Source organism: Amblyomma maculatum, chromosome 3 (assembly GCF_055883805.1).
Source record: "Amblyomma maculatum isolate TAMU_Amacu chromosome 3, ASM5588380v1, whole genome shotgun sequence".
NCBI classification, from domain to species: Eukaryota; Metazoa; Arthropoda; class Arachnida; order Ixodida; family Ixodidae; genus Amblyomma; species Amblyomma maculatum.
Window position 1 is genome coordinate 150,735,497 of NC_139346.1, and position 17,652 is coordinate 150,753,148.

Below are 17,652 nucleotides of genomic sequence, written 5' to 3' on the forward strand. Positions count from 1 at the left end.
ACATCATAAATACACTACAGTGGCCTACCATCTGAACTAAGGCGGTGGTAGCTTTCCCCTTGTTGTTTCTGCTTTCTTTTGCTCACTACAAGTACTAACGGCTCGTATATTTGTGACAAGGGAAGCAAGTCAATGCAGTTATTGGTTAATGGTCACGAATAAACTTTAGGAAAGAAGCCACCGGTAAGTCATTGATATTACACGCATATAGTGTAGGATCAACGCTGGAGCCTGCCCCGCTCTGCCTGAACAAATGGGCCGATGTTTTCATGCGGCGCGCCGCACGGCGGGCGTGAGGCTGACGTGATGCGTCACGCAACAGTTGCTGCGTGTGTGTCGGATTCCTCGCCTTGTGAAAACGTTAAGCAGCTGCACGTTCGAGCGTCTCCGGCGTGGTCTAGTGGCTACACCCAGGAGGCCCGGGTTCGATTCCCGGCGTCGGAACTAATGGGTCTCATGATGTAATGGTGAGCACTCTGGACTTTGAATCCAGCGATCCGAGTTCGAGTCTCGGTGAGACCTTAACTTTTGCTTCCTACTTTTTTACCTGTGAGTGTGGGGTGAGCGTGGCTATTGAAGGTATCACGTAATAATAATAATATGTTAATTATTCCACTATAATATGCATGGTGGCAGGGTCCCCTCTATAAAAGGCGCCTTTGGACAATTTGACTGGGCCATAGGCAACCAGCCGCCATCTTTGGCAGCAAAAACAGCGGCGCATATGAGGTAATAAATTACAATACATGTTTCATGCAAAAATAGGCACATAAGAAGTACATCGCGCAAAAAAAGACCCCATGTGTAATATATTCCCATACAATGAAAGTCATATGAGGCATAGAATAGAGCTACTTTGATTCGTAAATACACTGAAGCCTCGTTCATTAGGGAATATTCGAACAGCTTTAGCAGATTCTTGCAGACGAGGTCATTTCCGACTGAATATTATTAAAACTGGGGGCATTTAACGAACGAGGTTGTATATTTATAAGCCTTTCGCAGCCATATTTCGCTCTGTATCTTTTAATAAGTCATTTACTTGTATTTCTGATGTAATGCACTTTGTAGCCGAATTCAGTATTAGCCAGTTCATGAAAAGAAGACATGTCAGTAATCTCGTGCTTTAAAGCGCGGCATAAGCGGAAGTTATGTAGTTTGGTGAACGGAATTATTTTATGTTTATAAAATATGTGGACAGTTCTCGTATGTGGACAGTCTTTTTCTGCAAGATATGTAACTTTAGAATTCTTTTTCTGACGTTTTTTCCCAAGGTAAATCACAGTAGTTGAGGAAAGAACTAAACAGCGAATGACACAATGCGAGCATTGCTCTTACGGCAAGACGTGAAGACAGCGATAATTTAAACCAATACTTTGCGACAGTTTGATGTAAATAAAATAGACATAATTGTCCAAGATATCTTTTTTTATTATTTAATGATGTCCCCCGTGTCTTAAATCTGGGAACAATAGATATAAATCAATGCTTATAAAGCAAATACCCTTTTATAATGCAATTTTACAACTTTTTGTCTACTTGAAAATACCTACTTTTGTTTTCGAGGTACTAACTTATAAGCAATTTTTGTGCCCATTGTTTTAAATGGCAGAGTGCTACATCTACCAGGTAATTTACATCAGCTCTAGAAAGAAAAATGTGTTCGTACCATCCCCTTGCATTATATATTTTGCAGGAGCACGTCTCTGGACAATATCATTGATAAAAATGTTAAGAAGAGAAAAGACCCAATGTGCTGCCTTGAAGAACACCGCGATAAACCAATTCTCTATTTCATATACAGCCGTTGATATTGACAACTTGTCTTCGATTACTTAATAAGAATGTACGAGAGATATTGTGTGATCTCGGAAACCCCACTTTTCAAGCTCTCGGATTAGTAGTTCATGATTCAACAAATCAAACGCCTTTGTAAAATATATGAAAATGTCAAAAACTATTTCATTTGATCCAGGCGTTCTAAGATGTCTTTCTGATCTAACAACGCATGCTCTGTACAATGGTGCTTACGAAATGCATACATTGAATCTCTTAATAAGTCATTCCTTTCAAAACTTTATAAAACGCCTGTGAATTAACATTTCAAAGGGATTCAAAATTCCGGGAGCCCTGAAGTAGGTCTGTAAATCCCTATGTTACTTTTGTCACCTTTTTTATATTTCACAGATGAACGAGCAATTTGCATTTTAAAAGGAAAGACGGCATCAGCAATACATATGTTAAAAATATGGGTGAGGTGTGGAAGAAAAAAATGAACGGCAAATTTAATAGGTTTCAACTGCATTCGGTCATTCTTGGACTTAAGGCATTAAAAAGCTCTTGAAACAGTCTTTATAGTTCACGTTCTTCGACGGTGTTTAGAAGTATGGTCTCAGTTCTCATAGGAATATTACTATGATCATTGTACATGCACAGGGGCTTGAAAGGAAATGCTTGTTGAATTTCTTTACTAATTTTTGTGCTGATATTCCCAGCTCATTTTGCCTCATAATATTTTGTAAGAGTATTGCAAGCTGAAAACAGATTGCTTAATTTCTTTCACACAACGTCCGTCCGAACCACAGCGCAGCCAATTTAGGATAGTGCCCCTTTTTTGCTCACTCAAGTGTTTTGTTCAGGGGATTTTAGTAGTTTTAAATCTCTTCAAATCACTGAACCCTTCAGTTTTGATAAATTTATGATATTACATATCTGCTTCCCAGTAATTTTATTCATAAACTGACGAATAATCCGCTATTTACACGCAGATTGTTTCGCTTTGTTATATATTGTCACGTGGTGGTGACAAGGCTGTTGGCACCAATGAGGAGACAGGCGTAATCGCACTAAATTCAACTCATTATTGGGCTGACTTGCGCCCTCAAAATAACGGAAAACTCGGCGGCGCGATTGCAGCAAACGTGCTCGCTGGTCGTCGAATTACGAATGCTGTCACACCAACAAACACTGAATTTAAAGGCGGCGAGGAAACATCTAGATAAAGCTGAAAACTGTTACTAGCACAACCTGCAACATTGCATAAACATACGCGAGTGGCCGGAATCTTCGAGACACATCTCGGCGCCCCTTTCGCGACAAAGAAACTTATAAAGCTGCGTCTCGCGACAATGAGCTTGAACAAACAAATAATACAGAACTGATCCAGGTGCCAGAATCAGAGAGAGAGAGAGGCTGTCGAAAAAAAAAAGTAAAGAGTTTAATGATTTGCGGCAATATACGGGAAAATTTTATATACATTAAACATCTAAAAACATCTTTTAACATTTAACATCGGCTAGAATATATCTAAAAAGTTTCATATCATTTGTTCGGGTTCCTTTCGTGAATAGTACAAGTCGAGACGATATTTTCTGAATTGTTTCTTTTTTTAAGGAGAGTTTGATTTTTAATTACCTGAAAGCACTCTTTTGAACCATTAAACGTATTTCTTTAACGTGTTTTTAACACATAGGTATGTAGGTAAGTAGCCACTGATATCAGAATTAATGATGCCAGACTTAAGATAGCAATCTTCAAGATTTTGTATGAAAGCATCTATTAAATACAAGCAGAATTATATCATATGCTTTGATGAATTTATCACGTTGGAAAGCCAGTTCCCTTCAACACAAGGTGCAGATTTTTATCGTGCGTATCTCAGACTGGTAAATATTATTTATATCATCGCCAAATATCAGCTTTAAACAGTCTGCATTGACCTATAGTTAAGTCATGCAATGATTCAATAAAACAGAAGTGTCTTTTCCTACTCTTTCACGTCTTTCAAACTTTCTCGGTTCCTTTCAGCCACATTTTCTGGCAGATGCAATCCATTTCCCGCAGCGGCCACTTTCTTCTCATTCACCCACCACTTATCCCAGGCGCTTTGTTAGCCTACCGACAGATAACGCCAGGAATCTTATCACGTCTCTCTCTCAAGCGATGAACTGCATCTGCGTCGTGATCACTGAGTAGCGGTGGACGTATAGTTTCGACGGTAGTGTCAAGTTCAGCCAAACGACCTTCATTTACTCTTCCCCGAATCACATGGAGATAGAAGTTTGCTGGCTGATATCGCCAATGCAGTGGGTCGATCTGTCTTTCTATAAGCACTATGCACTCTAGGCACTCAGGGTTTAACGTCCCAAAGTGAATCAGATGAGAGATTTAGACCATCTGGGACTTACACTGACATCGCACAGCACACCGGCACCTAGCTTTTCACCCCCATCGAAAATCAACCGCCGCTTCCGGGATTCGATCTCGCATACTTGGGCACAGTAGTCATAACCACTGCCCCGCCCCAGCGAGGGGCACTCAGCAGTTTCCTCTTGGGCCTCATGTTGGTCCACTCTACACTTTATTTCCTATATGACTCGTTGCTTTCGTTCAACTGTACGGCATCTTCGATGCCATCGTGCGTTTCTTTCAGTGAAATTAGGATGTCAAGGTTTTGTTTGGTTGCTTGAAGCACAAGCCATATATCAGATATGTTCTTGTCCAGCTTTGCTTTCGGGGTTCGTAAATAATCCCTCATAATCTTGAATTGCATAGCTATTTCATACCTTCTCGCAATACCTTGCGCTTGCATCGCCGGCCCCTTTGGTCAAGCTTGCATCTTTATTTTTGCTGTTGTTGTTGTTGTTGTTGTTGTTGTTGTTGTTGTTGTTGTTGTTGTTGTTGTTGTTGTTGTTGTTGTTGTTGTTGTTGTTGTTGTTGTTGTTGTTGTTGTTGTTGTTGTTGTTGTTGTTGTTGTTGTTGTTGTTGTTGTTGTTGTTGTTTCACACAATCGAGAGCTATCAGAAAGTTGGAAGGCCGCAATGTGCGTTCTTCTTTGCGCAATGAAAGCGCCATCTATTCCGAACGCATGAGGAGCCTTCGACATGCGCAAAATATAGTGTCAAAATTGTGGAAACAAAAAGCTTGCGTGTAGGTATCAACCGCCAATAAACTTGAAAAATCAGCGTGATGGCTATGAAATTTCTGTTCCTTGGGATCGCCTTCAGTTGTCCTTATTGACGCATGGGAATTGAGAAGAAAGATTATTCTTCGACATTCCGTGCAAGGAGTGCCGATTACCATACCTGTCGTAATAAACCTTCTTTACTTCTTCGGAGGAAGGAGTGGTATCCTGACAGCTATATTATTATATCACTCTAAAAAATTTTATTACGCCTTTAAGGTTGTAAAACCCTTGTCCCAGGGCTAACATCCTTTACTGGTGTTAATAAACCCTCTAGGAGAAAGGTGTTACCAAACACCTCTTTGTATGGGTGTACTTTTACCAAAACACCTTTTTGTTTGGGTGTACTCCTTCCAAAACACCTTAACAAACAAGGTGTGAAGCATGTTTACACCTTTTTATGTGCCCGATTTATTCACGAAATGCAGCTGGAGCTTTGCGCCAATATTCTGAACGCTTCACGATGTCAGCGACGAGAAATAGTACCTAAAAGTGAACTTAAGTGCAGCGGCCGATTAGAGAAAGCCCAAGCAGCAGCGAAGCATGTTATGATAACGTTTTTTTTCTATTTCATGCCGATGTTAACGAGGTGCTATTGTGCGACAATAACTTCCAAGATACATTACACGTCAAAGTTGGTATAATGCGTTCCTGGCATTAAAAGAAACTCTCGTCATGATCAAACAACATTAAGGTTTTGGCAGTGATTTACTGCTCATAAAGTACATCCAATTAGGAACATGTACACTTTCATTTTTTTTCTGTTTTTCTTTTTTTTTGCGTTTCTAAATAAAGTCTGGCTCTCTGTCTCTCTCTCAAATCACCTTGCATGCTATGTACCTTAAACTGCATTTAGCTAAGGTACAAAGTTTAATGTCAACATATTCTCATTCGACAAGGGGCTTGAAGTAGGCTCGGGAGGTTCGCAGCATGACCTTTCCTTTCAAGTCTGATTGTGCCTTGGGCTATTTCATATCACGAGAAGGCACGATATTACCTCAGTTTAAACGAGGTTATCTTGTAAATGCATGCTGGACAAAATGAGGGCAGAAAATGACATTCCTGATCTAGTTGGTTTTCTTGCATTTACGGACAACATTCTAGCCGTCAAGAGTATGCAGCCTTTTTTTATTTATATTCACTTGAACTGTTTGTACCAATTGTATAAAATATTTCTTTCCACCAATAAAAAGCACAAAGAGCAACCTTTCTACATTTGTTTTCCCAATGTCATTGTTTATGAGGTCTCGTGTTGAGCGCTATAGTAATTACCCAAATAATTTTTAGGCCGTCGTCATGGCTAAATTAGGCAGCATCCCTAAAACCACAGATGTGGTGTTCTGGTACGCTATTTTGTTTAAAACTGGAGCAGCGCTGAGTCTGAAGTTATATAATTTGCGATATTTTATTCTAGTTATTCCTTTGTATTAAATAATTACGATGTTTTTAGATAAGCGCCCTTAATTAATTTTTATTTTGTAACATCGCAGTTCACTACCTCTTTTGCACATTTTGCTACAACATTAATGAATGTTTCCCGAGAGACGCTCGTTGGCTCGTTGATGGCTTCTCAAATACTGCGGCACCATCACGGGGTTGACTTCCACCCAACCCAACTACAGAAAGGTCGGCGCGTGACATTTACATAACAATTGTTGCTGTCGTCGTAGACTAATAAGCTTGCGTGTTTCGTGCAATAAACAAAATAGGCGAATCAGGAAGGATATTAAAGGTTTGTCGTCGAAAGGAAACACACAAACCTCGAACAATACCACTTTCAGTAGCGTTGACACCCGTAGTCTAACCAGTCATAGGTTTAGTTCCCGCGAAGCGCACTAATGCTATCAGAAGTAAATATTTGTTACATGTGCGTCTTTATGAAAAAAAAAGAAATCAACTGCCTACAGAAAGCTTCAACACTGAAGTATTAGATAGCAGAATATTTGATGCCCCAACAAGGAATTAGGATTTGGAACTTTGCCTGGGGATTGGTCATATTTCAAGCAACCATGAAAGACATGAGAGAGTTATATGCACAGAGCGGTACTTGCGCATCCTTGGGCTTTGCAGTCTGACTTCTGTAGAATGCTTTTCGTTAGAAATTCCGAGAGCGAAGGAACCATGCAGAGAACACAAGCTCAAACTACGTGCTTATGGCGTACGAACAAATCACTTCGCCAGCCTGTATATTTCCTAGATCGACTTTTCCTGAACTTATATCGCTTCCCCATATATATTTTCAACCCAGCCGTCTCTTATGGTCGCCTATATCTTCCCTTGGGCAGACCTATTGTAGAGTAAGTTCTAGTGCCTCACCTGCATTAGTCTCATACGGGAGGAGGAAGCCGATTGCTAAATTATTTATTTATTTATTTATTTATTTATTTATTTATTTATTTATTTATTTATTTATTTATTTATTTATTTATTTATTTATTTATTTATTTATTTATTTATTTATTTACAATACTATCAATCCTATTCAAGACTAAGATGAGAGTGGTTTGGTTTCATCAAAATTACACATATAACAGGAAACTGAAAAAAATGCACATAAAATACGGCTGACTGCAAGAAAGGTTGTTTTACGATTTAGTTTTTCTTTTATGGGGTTTAATGTCCCAAAGCGGCTCAGGATGGCTATCAGAGAAGCCGTAGTGGAAGGCTCCGGAAATTTCGACCCCCTGGAATTTTTTAACATGTAATGATATCGTACAGCCCACGGGCGTCTTGCTTTTGCCCTCCACCGAAAAGTGGTTGTCGTTGCCGGGATTCAATTCCGCATCCTTCGGCACAGCAATAGAACACCCTAACCACTATCCCACTGCAGCGGAGGACGATTTATTAAAACAAGATGAAGAGTTATTGCATTACATTTTTATTTCGCAAACTTGCATAAGGCATACTACAGAAAAGCATGTAAAGCGTTTTCTTCCACAGACCGGAGAAGGCTCTTGCTCTTAGTGTAGTCAGTTTGCAGCTTGGAGAAATCCTCCTCCCTTGTCACCGACAGTGTGACTGGTGTGCCTTTCTCTATGTTGGCGAATTTGAAAGCTAAAGAAAGCGTGCGACGCCGCCAAGTCACATTTGCTTGCGGTGTCGGCGGGCGCAATCCTTTTTTTTTTCTTTTTTTCGCTAACTTGCCATAAGGCATACTATAAACAGTCATGCAAACCGTTTTCTGCCAGAAACTGGAGATGTTTGCTTTTAGAGATGGCCATTAGCCACTTGGGAAAATCTCCTCCCTCGTCGCCGACAGTGCTACTTTCTGAAGAATGCATATCCTTGATACCCTCGTTTCGGCGCAAGTGGCCAACATCCACCTCTGCGGCCGGTATAGAACATTTTACTTCCGCGCTTTAAAGTGTTCTTTTTTGGTGCGTGCACCGCACAAGCCATTTCTTAATTACCGCTGAGGGTGTGCCACCCAGGTTGCATTTTGAGCGAAAATCGTTCGTGAAGGCCTGAAAATCTTCCTTGTTGTTCTCTGTAAACGTTTTTCTAAATAATATTACAACTCCTCCGAGAGGTGTTTGTTACTCTTAACTACAGACACCCGATTGCTTTGCACCCCATATTTCAGTTTAACCCGATTAAGCTAGCCGCGTGATTGGTGCGTTGACAGGGAGGAAATACACGCGAATCAAGATGAGGAAGTCAAGTCAATTCGCGTTATTGGCTATCTGTAACTTCGGGTGAAGCTTAAGAAGTGAAAACAAAAATTTGTACAATGCATGCTACCGTCTCATATCTTTATATAAATTCCGTAATTTTGCGGTATTTGAAGGTTATCTTCTTTTTTTTTTTTTTGTACCGCCTCTTGCTCCGAAAACAAATTTAAGAGCAGCTTTAAAATGTGGATACTAGTATATAGAACTAAAGATTCCTTTCGACACAAATATACCTAAACCAAGAATTCCTTGCTTCTTTTAGAAACCAGTTAAATAGAACGATAGCTTGCTCTAAAAGCAGCATTACCCGACTTACTTTTACGCTTTTTGAAGTCAAGGGGAGAGAAATTAGAGGATCGTTGCAATTTATTTGACAGTTAAGGAAGCCAAAAAAAAAATCGAACGCATACCTCAAAGATTTTTCTTTTCTTTAATTTATGGTGTTGGTCAATTGAAGATTATAAGTATGATCGTTTTGTGGCTTAAGGATGTCTGATTGGGTTAATTAGATATTTGTTGAGAAACTAACCACATGCCGATGGTGGGATACGAAATCACGACATCCTAACAACGCGTACAGTAATCTATCATCTGAACAACGGCGGCGGTCGCTTTTACTTTATTGTTTCTACTTCCCTCCTGTTTCACGACTAGCAGTAACTGAGACCCACATATAGATGAACCGAAAAACAATTGTCAGTGCTATTTGTACATTGTTGCGACTAAACTAACGTGTAAAGATAGCGTGTCATCAACGCTGGAGCCTGCCCGACTTCGCCTGAAACAACGGACGGATGTTTTTATGCTGCCCTCCGAATGGCGTGCGAAAGGCTGACGCGGTGCGTCACGCAACAGTTGCTGCGTGCGTGTCGGATTCCTCGCCTTGGGAAAACGTTAAGCAGCTGCACGTGCGAGCATCTCCGGCGTGGTCTAGTGGCTAGGATACCTGGCTTTCACCCAGGAGGCCCGGGTTCGATTCCCGGCGTCGGAAGTAATCGGTCTCATGGTGTAATGGTGAGCACTCTGGACTTTGAATCCAGCGATCCGAGTTCGAGTCTCGGTGAGACCTTATCTTTTCCTAACTTTTTTTTTATCGTTTAGTGTGCGGCCTTCGGGAGCCTTACTTGCATAGGGGGCTCGGTAATACTCCCTGATAAACATGAATGGGGCAGCTCTTTCATACTTCATCACATGCTCGCCGCTTTCCATCGCATGACCCTTTGTTTGGGATTGCGTCTTTTCCTAACCTATAGTTTCATAAAATCACGAGTTATCAGAAACTTGGAAAGCTGCAATTAGCATTCTTCTTTGCACAACCAAAGCGTCATGCATTTAGAAGCCCGAGGAGAGCCTTCGACATGGGCAAACTCAAATGACAAATCTAGAGGTCATGTATTCGCGGGAAAAAAATTTGTATCTAGGGATCGACCACCTGAAATGTTTCAAAATCAGTCATCTCAATGAAATTGATAATTCTTTAAATCGCATGGAATCGCAGCCTTTACTAAGGCTAGGAGAGGGAGAAAAGGATTATTTTTTAATACCTCGTGCAAGGAGGGCCGTATAGCATTGCCACCTTCATTAATATCCAGTTTTTGAAAGGAGAAGTGGTATCCTGCCAGAATACAATCTGACTTGAGCTTCGGATCAGTGTTCTGAACGCATGATGTCACCAAGGAGAAAGAGTGCCTCTAAATGCAAAGAGGTGTTCAGTGGCAACCTGAAACCAAGTATCAGCGAAGAATGTTAAAATAACGTGTTTCAGTATTGATCCAGAGGTTGACGCAGTACTCTTGGCTAACTATAACGTTCAAGAAACTTTACATGTTAGCGGTGATATACTGCGTTTCTGACATTGACGAATTTTTCTCTACGAATAAACAACCTTAAGGTTTAGTTAGAGGTTTACCCGAATTACCTCGAATTCTAATTATCCGTACTTTAATGCTTATTTTTTTGTTTTGCGTTCTTAAACAGAGAGTCTCTTGAGAGGAAGACACAACCTGCACGCCGTGTACACCGACCTACGGTGGGCTAGAATGTAAAGTTTACCGCCAACATATTTTCAGTAGACAACTCTTTCAGGTCGATGTGAATGGTTACTGCCACCAAGTTTCGGTAAAAGAAAATAAAAAGGAAAAAGAAGAAGCGTGAAGGTGTGATTTCCAGCAAGCGTCCAACTATTAATGGTTACTTATTTTCTCAAAACTGCCACGGGGGCTACTAAGAAGGTAATTGTTAGATTTTTTTTTTTTTTTTTTGTTGTTATTGTGAAAGCAATACTGCTCGCAGTTTGAGCCGTCAGCGTGGCCCGGCGGTGACCACCTAGTTGGCAGGATCTGCCAACTAGGGACTCTCGTTTAACATGGGACGGTTGTGTCAGAATCAGCCTGCTAGGACCCTAGCATTCACGTTACCCCTATAGGCCACTAAGGCACGTTCATACGGCTTGGTTAAAGAGAGGCTTTATATGTGGGCTGGCAGGAGCTGCCAACTTGGGTCTCTCATTTCACATGGGACGGTTATGTCAGAATCAGCCTGCCAGGACCCCGGCATTCACGTTACTTCTAGAGCCCAATAAGGCCCGTTCATACGGCTTGGTTGAAGAGGGTCTTTATATGTGGGCTGGCAGGAGCTGCCAACTTGGGTCTCTCGTTTCACATGGGACGCTTATGTTAGAATCAGCCTGCCAGGACCTTGGCATTTCGTTACCCCTCTAGGCCACTAAGGCACATAAAAGCACATAAAGCTGGGCTTTATGTAGGGGCTGGGGATGAAGAAGAAGAAGAGAAGAAGATTTAGAAGAATGCTCGGTCACCCGCAGCTATTGCTTTCGCTCAATATTCGGTTCAGCAGCGTTGAACTCTTCTAATTTTTCACTCACTTCAAGATTTCAGGAAGGACTTTTTGCTGGGCCAGTTGGTGCAACATTTTAAAAAATGGACGAAGCGCTAACAACACATTCACATGAAAGGGGACACGGACAAGCGCTTGTCCGTGTCTCCTTTCATGTGAATGTGCAGTTAGCGCTTCGTCCATTTTTTTTTAATTCAAGCTTTCAAATTAATTCTGGCCTTCGAGTCTGGCCTTCGAGCCTGGTCTCCACACAACTCGAATGGGCTGCCCAAGATAAGGCAGCTATTATTATCTGCTCAGTGGCAACACACGAATTTCTGATGTTTTTGCGGAACCAACAAAATGTTCTTATTACCCTGAGCAGTTTAGTACATTAGCCATGCGTAATGGGATAAATGCCATATATTTTTTATTCTCTCGCACTTTGGGCACTCGGGGCTATAGAAACTACATTGTTGGTCCCCATCGCATAGTTATGTGAGTATGCACCTGTTTGGGCAGCTTTTGTCAAATCTTCATGAATCAGGTTTCTACAAAAGGAACTCAAAAACTGTACAACCCATCACAACTATAAAGACGTCAAACACACATACACTATCCTGATTTGCATTGATGCCCATGACTCATCTGTGGCCCCAAAATGTTTCTCTTAAATCAGTTATATGTAAATCTTGCAGTATGTATGCAATTTCTGGTTTTCGACATTACTGCATGAGTTCCAGATGACAAATGTTACACAGTGTTTCAAACGAATGTTTTGAGCTCTCCTGCGTTACACTGGAACGTTTTTAACGTTACTGTAATTCCTCCTTAATGGCGTAAGGTATTCTTAAACAACCATTGCTAAAACATATAAGCAGTATTAATTAGGAGTCTTGCAATGTCACAAATATATATGCTTTATATCCAATCATTTAAATATTACGGCTCAATTTTCATTACAGACCAAACATTATGTAATTAAATTTTCATTTCATTTTTCTGCTTCTCCGAAATGCTAATTTCCAACTCTATTCATAACATTCAGATAAAGTTTCAAAGGTAATTTACACGCCAAGTTGTAAGGCAATGCTGACATACGGATTCCTAAGTATACTTAGTTTTATTTAATGAATTAAATGCTCATTCTCAGCACTACAAATAGGTTACAGCTGACATTTTAAAAGGTTAAATGTATCACGCAGCATACAGCGTTGCTGCGAACTGACAACAAGTCAATTCAGCCCTCAAGTGTTATAATGTACTGTAAACTACCTAGGGGGCACAGGCCTGGCTTGCTTCACCTTACGGTACAGACAACCGGTAACGAAAAGAATCTAGCACAGCGTCAAGGACGGACATAATGATGGCATCGTCATAATACTTGGGAAGACGTTAGCACTTATCGCCTTATACAGACGTACTCAGCAGTATTCTTGTGCAGTGCACAGCTGCTACCCATGACTTACACATAAGTCCTTCAGCGTGGATAGCCGGACTCAGTTATTTTAAATTGCGCGGAGCAGACGTTATTACCACCTCCCGGAAGCAAGGTTAGTTAAATGTTCCAGTCCATGGCCTCTGAGCATGCTTTTATATTGACATTTAGAAGCGGGCTCCCCACGGACGTTCTACATGCAGCGCTCTACTGCGATGATTGGAGGCACTGATTACTCTCAAGTGTTGTCGCCTTTAGGAAGGTGGCGCCAGCTGTCCATCGCACTACTTTTGTGCATGTTGCAGTAGTGCATGGGAGTACAGTGTCGTATGAGCAGGAATCTGAAAAGTTAAGAGTTCGGTAAGAAAATCCGGCGCGGTGCGTGAGTGGCAAGGTTTTCTGCAACTGAGGACGAGGTTGCTGGCTGGATCTTGACCGCGGAGGCAGCATTTAAACCCGAGCTGTAAATTCCGAAGCTCGTGACGCTTGATCGCAGGGTAAACAAACGAAGTTGGGGGCGACAACCTTGGCGGATTAGAGCGCTTTACAGCCAAGTTGTAGCTATGGCCTAGGACAATTTCATAAATGAAGTGGCACAATAATAACAATTCTTATCCATATTGAATTAGCGTCAGAAGCAATGCAGCCTAGACCGTTTCGAATGTATTCTAAGAGTGATTTGAGCAATGTTTGTTGAAACGAAATTGGCTTAACATTGGCTGTTTGTCTTCCACATTCTTGGATGCGTCTTCGGTGCCATTTTGGACGTCACTTTATCAGTTTGCTCCTAGAAGCAGAGTGAAACCACTTGAGAATTGCGGCGTGCTGTTGTGGGAAGGTTAGCATGAAAAAAATATATATATAATAACACCTACTTTGTTGAAAGTTACGGAAGGCCCTTAAGACTCCTTACCGACTATGAAGGCGAAGGCTTTGACTACTTTTTATTACACCCATTAATCCACCTCAATCCGATATTAATCCTTCCGAAGTTAGAATAATCCTCCCCTTATCATTACAATTCAACTTCAACCACTCGTTATACCGTAACCCACCTCAATCTGAATTAATGAACTGTAATCAACTTTAAATTCACAACAATTAATGCATAGAATGCGCAATTTATCCACCGCAATGCACCATAATCTACCCTCATCTCACTTCAATTAATCCAATGAAATCCAGCAGAATTCACTCGAAGTTTATTTCAATCCACCCAAACCAACTTAAACCTTACGTATGTACTCTTTACCAGCCAAAATCTATTGCAGTTCAAGTCAATACATCTTGACTCATCTCTTTAATCCACCGAAGTCTCTCATTATAAAGTAATCGATCATAATTCAGCTCCTAATTCAATATTATCCACGCTTAAACTAAAGCAATCCAATATCTTAGGTTTCCTAATAGGCTGTGGCTAAAGGTACGTCCGACGGACCCGATCAGTGGTCTTAAAGGTACGTCCGACGGACCCGGTGCGTTTTTCTTCGGGATCCGTCGGACGGATCCGGGAAATATTTTTCAGAGGTACGGCGGACGGACCCGATCGGTAGGGTTCTTCCGACGGACCCAACGCATTTTTCTCCGATATGGGCCTTGGGATCCGTCGGGAAAGCCGGACGGATCCGAGTCCGAGATCCCCAGATGTGGTTGTAGCAACAACATGGTAGCCATATGTAGCCAAATCGAAGTTGGTATGAGGTGTACGCATGGTGTACATACGTACGAGGTGCAAGAAGTATGTATACATACTGCATGCGTGAAATGTGAAATTACAAAGAATAGTACAGTGGCAAGAATAGTGCCTAGAATGGGTGATACACTACGTGATGGCATGATGATAGGTTTACGTGAGTTGGACCGCGGCAGGGTGGCAAGCACGACCAGAGCGCAAGCGCATGTAATCGCGGTGTTGACGGCCAGCCCGCGGCCCGCACGCCCGCTCATTTGGTCCTCGTTATCATGTGGATTAACGTCTACGACGGTCGTTATGTAATTATGTAGTTTTGATTCTTCAAAGTTTCCTCACTTCCATATGTGATGAGATGCGTCACGTAACGCATCGCTTTCTGCTCGCATTGAGGTTTGGTGCTGCAAGTTCTACGTAGTACAAGCGGCGCTGAAAAAGCTGGGCACCGCCGGCGTGTTTCTAGCCCAAGCATCGCGTCATTCGTGTTTGTTGTACAACTGGAGGTGTGGTTTGTGCTTACCGTGAGATGCTGTGATTACGGATTACGTCCTACTAGAGTGCTGTGTGAGACTACGAAGAGTGCTGTGATGAGTGCGCCGATGCCCGGACGGACATCAGTGTGTCCGTTTATGATCGGCGATGTTGCACGTGCATGTCAGTGTTTATTAGGTGCAGTAGTAATTTATTTACACGCGCTGTGCAACAATCAGACGAAAATAAGTCATCGACAATTTGTTAGCCTGTACTACAGAGCTCAAAACTCGGAAAATGGGAATGCACATGATGCAGTTTTCGCATGTTGGAGTGGACCGAAAAATAAGTGCCCAGCCCACACCGCCGGGATGCGCATTCCTACAGGTGAAATGGTTCAGGTTTCTGTAAAATAGCTGCCTGGCACAGCACCTTTCGAAATTTTCAGGCTTTGTACTATTGTTGAAGGCCACTTTATCATTAATAAAGGAACGAATATGCTTTATGTGTTAATGACTAGTGTTTTTTCAACATATTATGTTCATTTTTTTTCGCTTTTCCTTAATTTTCTTTGTTTTTCATGCTAGAAAAACACAAATAGCACACTTTTAAACTTGTCAGTCCAAAGCTGAACATGAATATCTGCCATGCATGTGACAGCTTTAATGCTAGAAAGGTTGACATGTATAGCATGTATGTACACGCTGCGACATCTTAGTGACACGTTCGGCTACTTGCCCCAAGGTCGTGATGTTTAATACCAGTGATGGCAGTCGCACTTTGGTGCAGGTGAAATGCAAATGCTTCTGTTTTCTGCAAGATGTCAATGCAAAGTACAAAGCCTGGGCAGTCAAATTAGTCTGGAGCTCTCCACTACGGTATTCTTCATAGCTACATATGTCACTTTAGGATGTGAAACCCTACATGCCACAGGTAGGCTGCATTGTTTTTTAGATTTTGTAACCTCTCATCTATGTTTTGCAACATTTGGCTAATTTTAGTTCCCAAACAGTTGCTAAAGATGAAACCGAAGCAGTTCATGGCATGGTTTGCTGTTTAGATTCATTTTCTAATTGCAGTTCTTTGAAACTTGCATCAATGCTGGACAGTTCAAATAGCAAGCAGTTGAATTACAGAAATGATGTGGATCATGCATTTCAGTTCTGACAAGTGGAAAGTAATGGTCCCCTCCTTGCATGCATAGGTGCCTTTAGACAAATACATACTCGGGTGTGTGATTGTGACACATATCAAGGGTCAACAGAAAGCCATGTGGAGCCAGTGTGATATTCTTCATGAAGGCTAAAGTAAAATTGTACAACAGCTGCTGTACCATGCAGAAAAAAATTGATCATTTAGTGTATGATTAACTGACCATGAATAGCATCTTACTCAGAGTATGATGTGATATATATCTGGTTTAGCATCCCAAAATAACTACGGCTATGAGGAACACAATAGTTGAGGGCTCCGGTATAATTTCGACCACCTGGGGTTCTTTTACATGCACTGACACCGCACGGTGCATGACAGCCTATTGTTTCGCCTCTATTGAAATGCCTCTGCTGTGGCTGGAACCAAATCTGCATCTTTGGGTTCAGCTGCCAAGCACTCTAACTACTGAGCCAGCACAACGGGGCCAAGTATCAAAATGCATGCCATTACATTTCCTTCTAGCCTGTGGTTTTCTTCACAGAACTAATGTATACAAGAAAAAGTAAATAGCAATAAAACATTAGTTTTATTGCACATTATATTCACATTTCAGCAAACATTCTCTAGGAAAAAATTTCTCATAATGTTTGCATGGAAACCATGAACATCTTACAAAAACAAAACAATACACTTACTCCACTCCAATTATTAATGGGCAAGGCTGCATCTATGCTACTACACTGCACTTATCACAAAACCACAAGCCCCATCTGCTTTGGCCAATCACTTGATGAAACTAACGGAGACAGATGTCGCACACCACAGACTGGTCGTCTCGCAACATATCTCTGCATATGTTACATTTCAATTTCATGCCTTTCCACTTAGCTTCAACTGTTGCCAGCATTACTAGTTACCCATCTTTTCTGAAATTCCTTTTTTATGCTGTTGGGATCAGCATCCTTGTTAACGATGGTCTCTGGAATTTTCGATGCTATCATTTTCACATCTTCCTCATCTGGAAGAACGAAGGAAATGACAAGCGTTGAGCAGAAAAAAAATTAGGGAGACTCCTAATCTCCACCTTTAAGGGTATGGTGTGCCAGCATTAATGTTTCTTGTCTGCAGATCCCACTGTGGATTCCCGTTAATTTACATGCCCTTTGCTACAAACATAATTACTAATTCCTTAATTCATGTCTCTGTTATCTCAGATATACTCATTAGCATACGGTCGTAGGCTGCCCTGTTAGGTGATAGACAACCTGGCATAGACCTCTGTAAGCCTCAACCTTTCTTAATTGGAGCTGAAACGTCGCAGAACATATTTCAAATATAACTTTGTAAGCTTGACTTAACAGCTCCTGCCATGTCGTGTGGCCTCGTGACATTTGGCTCATGGCACTTTTGGCTTGTGCACAGGGGTCAT

At 41.4% G+C, this 17,652-nt stretch overlaps 1 long non-coding RNA gene and 3 other non-coding genes across 4 annotated transcripts; all 4 read left to right on the forward strand.

Annotated features, from left to right (window-relative positions):
• Positions 1-450: 450 nt before the first annotated feature.
• TRNAQ-UUG (transfer RNA glutamine (anticodon UUG)) lies at positions 451-522 on the forward strand. The gene has a single exon. It is a non-coding gene; the product is annotated as a tRNA-Gln (tRNA).
• Positions 523-9,553: 9,031 nt separating this feature from the next.
• On the forward strand, positions 9,554-9,625 carry TRNAE-UUC (transfer RNA glutamic acid (anticodon UUC)). The gene has a single exon. It is a non-coding gene; the product is annotated as a tRNA-Glu (tRNA).
• Positions 9,626-9,631: 6 nt separating this feature from the next.
• On the forward strand, positions 9,632-9,703 carry TRNAQ-UUG (transfer RNA glutamine (anticodon UUG)). The gene has a single exon. It is a non-coding gene; the product is annotated as a tRNA-Gln (tRNA).
• A 4,620-nt stretch (positions 9,704-14,323) lies between these two features.
• Positions 14,324-15,573, forward strand: LOC146196455 (uncharacterized). The gene is made up of 2 exons (XR_014706109.1): positions 14,324-14,899; positions 14,991-15,573. It is a non-coding gene; the product is annotated as an uncharacterized LOC146196455 (long non-coding RNA).
• The last annotated feature ends 2,079 nt before the right edge of the window (positions 15,574-17,652 follow it).